Source organism: Pinus tabuliformis, chromosome 8, assembly GCF_031772625.1.
Source record: "Pinus tabuliformis cultivar Carrire ecotype Pingquan chromosome 8, CPIR1, whole genome shotgun sequence".
Classification (NCBI taxonomy): Eukaryota; Viridiplantae; Streptophyta; class Pinopsida; order Pinales; family Pinaceae; genus Pinus; species Pinus tabuliformis.
In genome coordinates this window covers 1577341125-1577351654 of record NC_142294.1, presented here as the reverse complement: position 1 = coordinate 1577351654, position 10530 = coordinate 1577341125, and the positions used below count along the sequence as shown (strand labels likewise).

The 10530-nt window shown below is 37.8% G+C and overlaps 1 pseudogene; it reads right to left on the bottom strand.

Moving 5' to 3' along the window:
- Positions 1–3033: 3033 nt before the first annotated feature.
- On the bottom strand, positions 3034–4925 carry LOC149242055 (fructose-bisphosphate aldolase 8, cytosolic pseudogene; annotated as a pseudogene).
- Between the last annotated feature and the right edge of the window lie 5605 nt (positions 4926–10530).

The window sequence follows — 10530 nt, the reverse complement described above, 5'->3', positions numbered from 1 at the left end:
CACTCTCAACTAATTTCCCATTATTACAAGATATGATCCCACAAATCTCTCAAGCATTTTTAACTACTTTCCCATTATTACAAAATATGATCCCACAAATCTCTCAAGCATTTTTAACTACTTTCCCATTATTACAAAATATGATCCCTTTGAATCCTCCACAAATCTCTCACATATCTTGGATAAGATATGCCAACCAAATCCTCCATGATTTTCTCCTTGCATAATTATCTCCTTAATATGGTGGAGGAGATATGGATAAGTCTCTTGGAATCAATTCTTCACATATTTCCTACACATCACAAAACTCACATATTCTTGAGAGATATATAAAAATATGTGTATTTTCTAATAATTAATCATAAATTCACTTGTAATACAAAAATGAATAAAATGGAAAATAAGAAGGTGAAACCCAAATGTATGTATGAAAATGATATGATAAAAGGTTAATGGGATGATGAAATGTAAGGAATAGTGAAGAAAAAGGTGGATGAAAATATGACATTTCTCAGTCCCAACATCCTCCCCAACTGAACTTGTTGCATGTCCTCATGCAACCATGCATGGGTCTCTTTAAGAACATTTGGCATCTTGAACTTTGGCTTTACATGATGATGTCTTTTAATAATGAATGTTTCCAGGATATGTGAAAGACATGAGTAACAACTTACATTTTCTTATGGTTGGTTCTTGTGTGACAACCATGAATACAAAGAATGTTGGTTCTTGTGTTAACAACATTCATTTCGTTTTCTGTTCTCTTTTCTTCAATAATAATGTAAACACTCACTAGAAACCATAATGTGCATAAGAAAGCCTTTTTGTAATATTAATGAAACATGCCAATATTACGTATGGAGCAAAGTGCAACAAAGTATCATTGGAAAATAAATGTTGGTGAATGGTAAATGGAGTGATAGTGGTGAAGAAATGGAATCATGGAAGTGAATATGTAGTGTGGTGAATAAATGGAATCATGGAAGTGAATATGTAGTGAATGTAGTTCTCCCCCCCTCAACTGAATGGGTTGCATGTCCTCATGCAACCTAACATGGCTCATGAAAGGAAATGTAGCATGGTGAGGGAATTTTCCAAAATATTCAAGTTAGCATATAAGGAATTGCATGATTAAAGATTAGAAAACAACATACCTCTACTTACCCAAGAATGATGAATTATGCAATAGGAATGTAGCTATTGCTGCTGCTGGATCAGGAAAACGTGACTGATGTTGTTGGAACTGGATCATGGGAAATGAAGGAATCTGAACTGCTGATGTTGAATCATGGAAAAGATAAATGCTAAAAGTGGAACTGTGGTACTCTCATAGAGTAGAATGCATACTGCTGTAACTACTGAGGGAGTCGTGAAAAAGTGTGTAGTCTTCACCCACTACAAACTCGATGGTACAATTCTAAACATGCGAATGAATGTGTCGATGTCGAGCATGAATAGAAATCATTGGATTACCGACCATTGATGTATGCCGTTAACCAATGCGAGGCAACTCACCATTGATGTCAATGAGTGCCAAGGTACTGGAGTACATCTTGCGAAGTGTGAATGGATGTGTCGAGGTTGAGCCACTTGCAAGATCTGAAGATCAAGGGACATTGATGTATTCCCATGATCGCCGGCGAGAGAACTTGCCATTAAGGCATGCAAGCCTCTAGGTACTCAAAAGGAACTCTAGTCTATTTCCCATATAAGGTGCTAATGTCGATGGGGCAAGACTTGTTGAAAGGTGGGCCTTAAGGAATCCCACATCAATCAATGCGAGTTTGTACAAAAATATTTGGTAGGACTATAAATGGAAAGAACTCACGGACAAGCAGTGTGGATCAACATGGTTAGGAAATCAAGGCAATGTAATCATGGAAAGGGAATAAGTTTTATTCAAAAGGCAACTAGAAGGAAAAAATAAACTGAAAAGGATAAAGGGATGTATGCGATTCAGAAAAATAGGCGTTCATGAAGTCGTGAAAGATAAGGAAATGGAAGATGGGCTGCAACACAAGGATGGTCTAGGCGTTTGGAAGGAAAAAGGGGAGTAATCATGACGCAAAAGGATTTTTTTGTAGTGGAAAATGTCATGATATGTGCAGTGAAGAATTAGTTCCTTCAAGCGTTCAATGATGCATGTTTCATTGTGATTTCGAAAAATAACTTTGCATACTCTGAAAAACTTAGCACCATTCCTGCATAAAAATTGTCATCTTTGTGTGCCATCTCCATCGATCATTCCTGTATGAAGTGACTCAAAAACAAATTAGCTCATTTTCAAGAATTTATGAAATGTCCATTTTTTTTTTAGTTATTTTTCGAAGTTACACTAATCATGGATGAAAAGGGTGTCGCATCGTAATATTGATCTTTCTACATAAGCTTCTCATTGACCTACACATAACACCAATCTCATTGCACTTGTTAGTATATGCATCCTAAATTTTGCCCACAAATTCACCAAAAAAACTCCAACATACTTTTATTTCCTCCCAACTAGAAATATTGCATGTCCCCATGCAATGTACTCATTGATTGTGCAATACTTTTTCAAAATGTTTTTATTGGTTTGTAGGAAAACTGAGTTAAAACATTTGAAAAGGCGTTGGATTTATTAGGGAACAAGTAGCGAGTTTATGAATGAGGGCAATTTTATTGTATTATTATTATTATTATTATTTTTGTTGTTTTTTGTTTGTCTGTTTTTTTTTTTTTTGGTAGAACGCCAAACATATATTTTGTTACTTATTCAAAGTTAAATGAAAACAACGGCCAATTAGAAGAACTGTTATCTGAAACAAGGTTTAAATACCTCGGAAAAATATGCTAATAAAACTAAAACAACAATTGCAAACAATATAATTCCAACGTCAAAACGAATCCATGCATTCATTCTCTTCAACACATCATAGGATATGAGAAAGAAAATGTGAAACGCGCCTAACAACCCACTAACATGAAATTCAAATGAAAACATCTCATCTCTGGGGTCTATCTTTTCACTGAGGATGGATGGATAGCAGGTGGTCATCAATCAATACTTATAGTCCTTGACATGAAGGCTCTCAGAAACACCATTGCCCTTAGCAGAATCACCTGCATACTTGCCCAAAGTGGCATCAGAATTGGCCTTGCATCGAGATAACAAGGCAGCCTGAGCTGCAGGAATATTCTCATCCATTCCAGCCCATGTCTTCAAAGTGCTAGCCGGAAGAGCTCGGCCAAAGGAGAATGACAAAGTCCAGGGTTTCTTGGTCTGCAGCTTGTTCATGGCATTCAAGTTCAAGGTGGCCTCCTCCTCACTCTGCCCACTGGATAGAAACATTATGCTAGGCACTGCAGGTGGCACAGTCCTCTGAAGAGCCCTTACTGTGTATTCTTCAATAACCTCAGGGGCAACCTTGGGAGAATCAGAACCTGGTGTGACCATGTTGGGACCTGGGAAGACAAGAGCTCATTCAGAAACAATTCATCAATCGAAGAAGTGAGTTTCCAAAGAGCGGAGCGGACCGGGGCCAAAAGAATTCCAGTTTCCTATTATGCTGTTGGTGGTTACTGCTAGCGGGCAGGCGATACGTCGCCTAGGTTGATAGGGGAGGAGCGAGCGAAAGCCAAGTCAAGAAAGGAAATCGAAGATTGCGTTGCCGAGCCAAAGACGACAAAAAGATCTAATATACCATCGGTAGAAGCTTCAATTGAGAATGCTAGCTTTTCGATTCTGTTCTCCAACACTTCGGGTCCCGCCGCTAGACCGTAAAGCTGCAAGTAGAAAGAACGCCGGGCCCTTTCAGTCTAGCGTATGCCTTTGTTTGAAGTCTGTTCTCCTGGTCTTGACACTTGATCAAGAAGGCCTAGGTGATTTTCTTTTATTCTGATATTTTAGCTATCTTCGGCAGAATGGGCATAATAGTATTTCTCGCGATCCATTGCCTTATCGAGTAAGATCAGGCCAAGCTCTCCAGCTTACCCTGAATCGTATCTATTCTTTTGGGTTCATGATCTGCTCTTATCTTAGTAGGCCTACTTTGTGGCGAATAGCTCTTTCTTTTCTTATATGAGAATAGCTTTCTAACGCGCATGAAAACAGGCCAAAGAATAGGTCTCAATTCTGAACTGATTTCTCCCGGTTATACGCGGATTGAGGGAAACTTACTTTTTAAACCGGGTGCACAAACTGATGGTTGGGCGGAGGCATAATGATAATGACATTCAGAGCTCGGATGGGCTAATTAGCTGGGCTCGGATGGGATACTTAGATAAGCTATGCAGCTTGGATTTGTTTGATATTTTGTATATACAATGAATGATGCAGAGTTGTTTTTTATTTTGCTGGTTTTTATTTTATTTTATTTTATTTTTTTTAAGTCTAAAAAAAATGGAATTAATCCTATCTTTGAAAAAAAAAAATGGTAATCCTATCTTTAAACACAAAAATTGTTAGTTGTTAAAATTATTATTATTATTTTTTTTAATCAATGAAAAACTAAAATTGAGAAAGAAACTAAACTTTTTTTTTTTTTAACAAATGGACATAATGATTTGCATATTGAAAGATGTTTGTGATGAAGCATATTGCAAAACATGAATTTATTCTTGAAATTAGTCTAAAGCATCCCTATTTTCTGATCCTTGCGATCGCACGAGGCGCGGAGGAGAGCATACTTATTCTAAGGAAAACTGAAAATGAAAGCAAACGCTGAAAATGAAAGCCTAACTACTCTATACTAATTAGAATTTACAAATTAGTTACGTGTAGTTAAACTTCCAATGAAGCCATTCACGTAGCAGTAACAACAATAGATTCAGTAGCAATTTGTCAAATGAAAAATGAAAATATTCAAGAGTGAATGAGTCTAGTTGCTGTAACTGCAAATCAAAAAAAAAAAGATGAATCTAATCTAGTACTTACCTGGAACCATTGTTCGATAAAGCTTTGATAAGCACAGTTTCTCTCACTCAGATCATGTTGTAACTCCTGTTCTTCTTCTCCGATCTGCTGCTCTTCTTCCTCGATCTCCTGTTCGAATGATTGTTCGCCATCAGATACGCAGGATTCTTCAGATGTTGAATCTTCATTTATTTCTTGGGGAGTAGTTGAACCTTTAATTCTTGTCAAGATCTCCTCTTCCAAGGAAGAAGAGATCCCGACTTCTGCTAGGATCTGAGTGAGTAGTTCCAAGCTGAAACTCATTGTTAAATCATGTTGAAAAAAACAAAAAAATCAGCACACTAAAAATTGAATTAAAAACAAAAGGACCACAGAAATAATCTTGAATTCAATACTCAATTAAACCCTCTTACAAGGACTGCTCATTAATTGAGTAATCGAATGCTTCAATTATAACCATGAACCATGAATTCATCAAACATTCTTCACAGTTGCGAAAATCAAACACACCTGCAGAAATTGAAATTCACACTTGCATAAATGTAAACACACCCTACATGCCCTGATCCATAAGAGGTCGAGCCCGTTACGGTATCTTGAATGTGATGTGTAGGCTGTTCCCCACGTCTTACCGCCTTAACACCTCGGAGTTAGGAACATGTCTAAACACACTTGCATGAAAAATCAAACTAAACTTCAATCCATCGTGCCTCCCCGGCAATGGTGCCAAAATGTTGGGTGAAAATATGTTCGTTTAATTCTGTTGTAGTACTTGCCCAACTATTTAATTTGTCAATCCGAGGTCCGTAGACTTACGAGACACATGCACTATATATGCAGGGCTGAAGTGGAACTAATCTAATCTAAATTACTGAAATCAAATTAATCTAGGAAGGCATTGAAACATTAACTATGAAAGCAATACAACATGTGAAGAATTGAATGACAAACAACATATGTGAACTCACAACGATAAACTATGTCAAATTATATTACAAGGACCAAGTTACAAATCATGAAAGCATAAAAATGAAAAACTAAGAATTCCTTTCCATTATTCCTTGTTAAAATGAAGAGAGAGCACTCTCTTATATACATGAGGAAGATAACCTTCTCAGAATTACATATCCAATATTCTCTCAAGCACTCTCAACTAATTTCCCATTATTACAAGATATGATCCCACAAATCTCTCAAGCATTTTTAGCTACTTTCCCATTATTACAAAATATGATCCCACAAATCTCTCAAGCGTTTTTAACTACTTTCCCATTATTACAAAATATGATCCCTTTGAATCCTCCACAAATCTCTCACATATCTTGGATAAGATATGCCAACCAAATCCTCCATGATTTTCTCCTTGCATAATTATCTCCTTAATATGGTGGAGGAGATATGGATAAGTCTCTTGGAATCAATTCTTCACATATTTCCTACACATCACAAAACTCACATATTCTTGAGATATATATAAAAATATGTGTATTTTCTAATAATTAATCATAAATTCACTTGTAATACAAAAATGAATAAAATGGAAAATAAGAAGGTGAAACCCAAATGTATGTATGAAAATGAAATGATAAAAGGTTAATGGGATGATGAAATGTAAGGAATAGTGAAGAAAAAGGTGGATGAAAATATGACATTTCTCAGTCCCAACATCCCTTTTGGTATCATATTTCAAGGTGTTGAAAATTTCAAAGAGGCCAGTAAAAGACTTGAAGAAAATGAAGAAATTCAGGAAAATACACATGTATTGGCCTTTAGTAGTGAAAGACTCAAGATAATTTATGAAGAAAAGAAAAGAATAATGAGCATTAACGGAAACCAAGAAAAAAAATTCATATCAAGAATTAAAAGATGAGGAATATGGTAAAGATGTGTCTTCTCAAGATAAGCATATTGATCAATAAAGTAGAGAGGGACCAACACAGGAAATGTAGGATATTATACAGGGAAAGGACGAGTCATCTTAGGGCATGCAAGATGATGCATAGGATAAAGAAAAGTAAGGCAAGTCTTTTGAAAAAGAAATTAGCATACAATTGAAAACCCTAAGGCCTAAAGATGTAGTTATGACAAGAAGTGTTCAAATTCAAACATAATGCCCATGGTACTATACTTATACCAATTGTCATTGGTAGAGGAAATTGTGGTATCCCTTTGAGACTATTTTTTTAGTAGCTCCAAGAAAGGGATTATTAGAGCAACACCAAAGAAAAGAATAGTAAGGGTAATTGAGGAAGAGGCTTCCAAATGGTTCATAGTTTGGAATGTTGTAGGTCAAGAACTAGAGAAACTTGCTCAATGGAAAACCTCAACATTGGGAGCCTTTACCAATGCTAATGCTTGGACAATCATTGAGTTTGTGAATGAATTGTAAAGAAAAAAGATTAGGTTATTGTTTTGGAGGATATTATACTTAGGAAACAAATTTTTTTAGTTGAATGGGATCAACAACAACAAATTATCCAACTTAAATAACAACACAATACATAGTTGGTACTTGTCAAGGATCAATACAAATAGGAACTAGAAAAATCAAGATAGGAACATTTAAAGGAAATGAATACTATCAATGTGGAATAGAAAATGAAACTAAAACAAGTTTATGATAAATATCGTGAACAAGTTAGTTCACTAGAGGCACAATCCACGAAACTTAAAGATGAACAAATTAATTTTGAGTTATTGAAGGCTAAGGATTTATCTATAAATTCTTAGTTAAAATAAATTCAAGAGAATTTATACAAAAAACTAAGTGAGAGTTAGTATTTCACAACTATTTTCTTAAGTTTTATGTCAAGGTAGAAATCTGGGTTAACGAGTAGAAGGATTCTCATAACTCCTTTGATAAATTTAGAGCATGAGAAGGGAAAAGTAAAGTAGCACCTAAAAAGATACCAAGGATGACCAGCAAGGAGAATACTCAAATCCAAATATCCTCGGAGAACTGGGAAAATAATTGTAAAACACAGATGATTAGTGTTGGAAATAATACTGAGAGGGGGGGTGAATCAGTATTATCAAGTTCTTTTAATAAATCTTCCTTATTTATACTTTGAATTATTTTTGCATGTCAGTACCATAAAATAATGTGCATGAACAAAGAAAACAGATAGTCACACCAAAGAACACCAGATGTAAGGTGGAAACCCAATGTGGGTGAAAACCACCTGCTGCAATATGTCTCTATCTTCTTTCAAATTAGAAACTCCTTTTACAATGTTTTGTACTGGTGCAGTCCTTTACCAGTACGCAGGCTGCAACCTGCAGAGAGCTACAACTCTCTCGTTTCCCAGTCTCTCCTGGAAGGGAGCTACAACCCCCTACTTCTTTTCTTTCAAGGACCACTTTTCATAAATTTTCAAACTGGATCCATAAACATCAAGAGATCATCAAGTACAAGTAAATCACCCAGTCAACTACAGTAACCAGATCAACAATAACAGTAAACTAAACCCAGAACACCTTTTCAACAGAGAAAAGTCAGTCAAATAAATGCCTTAATACAGATACGCAGTTTTTCTTTCTCTGGCCTGCGTGGCTACGCACTTCACCTTCTGCTCCCCTGCGTATACCCGCAGAGAGCCTTCTGCTGCACCGCATACCCACGCACTGTTTCTTCAATCACGCTGCGTACTGTTACTGTAGGCACGCACCCACAGATACTATCGCGCCGCGTACTGCTACTGTAGCTACGCACCCACAGATGCTATCACGTTGCGTACCTACGCACCTGCGGCTTCTGAAGCGCCGCGTACTTTCCCTGTGCCTACGCACCTGAACCTCTGTCACACTGTGTACCCACGCACTGCGCCTTCTTCTGCTCTGCGTACCCACGCACTTGTCCTTCTTCTGCTCTGCGTACCCACGCACTTGCACCGTTAATCACCTGCGTACCTCTGATTAGGGCCGAATTGGCAGTCCCCCAGTGTGCCATAGATAGTCAGATGCTTAGATCTGATCATGCGCTCGAGAGATCACCCTTCATAGATTCGCTTTCAACTTCACTTTTATATAGATCAAGCTTTTAAAACAATAACCCAATATTTCAGATCTTAAGATATTCAATTTGCAAAGATACCTTGGCCAAGTGATCTCCTTTGCTTTATATAGGCAAGCACTTCCTAAAATCATGGATCAATACCATAGGTAACCAATACAAGGGGCCCTAAAAACATGGGGCTCAATGATAATAACAATATAAAACAATACCATGGGCCAAAACCATAGAATCAAGAACGGCGGGCTAAATACCACTGGCCAAACATAAGAAACCCCACGAGAGCGCACTTCTCTGCCTTGAAGTAAGTAAACTGGGGGTACGCACCTTCTGAACGGGTGACCTGTGTGTGTGGCCGCAGTCCCTTCACGGTGTACCTGCGGGTACGCACCTTTAGAACTATTCTCCTGCGTACCTATTAATTTCCAACATTTTGAGAGCCTGATCAGAGCATTGCCACTTGAGGGTGTTGCCATCAAGTACAACATCTGTATCATAGAGCCATACCAGAATCATAATGCCAACAATCTCCCCCTTTGGACTTGATGGCAACCTCAAGATCCTCAACGTCATTCTCCCCCTTTGACATCAAGGGCAAAGGGTTATGCTCCCCCTAAGAACATGCTCCCCCTGACTATAAACCAGATCTGCAAATAAGAACCATAAGCCACCAAAACACCATAAATGACCATGAAAGAGATAGAGACATATTGCAGCAATATTCAGACCAGCATCCATGATCTCCTTCTCTACGTCCTCCATAATGCCAACAATGCATTATATGCTCCCCCTGAACCTGTGCCATTCGATCTTCAACCAATCCGCAACCCAGCACATGTACGCATATGCCCCAGATGAGCCTTGCGTACAACCAACCATCAGAAGAGATTCAACAAGATGATGCATCAACAACCCCCAGCTTTTGCCTGAGGTATTCAAAGGTCTCCCTGGGAAATGGTTTGGTGAGTATATCAGCAACTTGTTCCTTAGAAGGAACATACTCCAACTTGACCTTTTGTTCAAGTACTTGTTCCCGGAGAAAATGATACTTGATCGATATGTGCTTGGTCTTTGAATGCATGACTGGGTTATTTGAAATGCTGATTGCACTTGTGTTATCACATAAGATGGAGATAGGTGGTGTACAAGTGATTTGAAAGTCCTGCAAGGTCTGCATCATCCAAAGGAGTTGAGTGCAGATGGATGCAGCAGCAACATATTCTTCTTCAACTGTAGACAAGGCAATCGAACTTTGTTTCTTGCTAAACCAAGATACTAATCTGGAACCCATAAAGAACGCACCACCACTTGTGCTCTTCCTGTCATCCACGCTTCCTGCCCAATCTGCATCTGTATAAGCATGAAGTGTGAGATCTGTATCTCTAGGATACCATAAGCCATAATTTTGAGTCGCTTGAAGATATTTAAAGATTCTCTTTACTGCCTGAAGATGAGTTTCCTTCGGATTTGCTTGAAATCTTCCAACTATTCCCACTGCATGCATGATGTCTGGTCGGGTACCTGTCAAATAAAGTAGACTTCCAATCATAGATCTGTAGGTTGGTTGATGCACTGCTGCTGATTCATCATTTGCACTGAGGCTACATCCTGTGACCATGGGTGT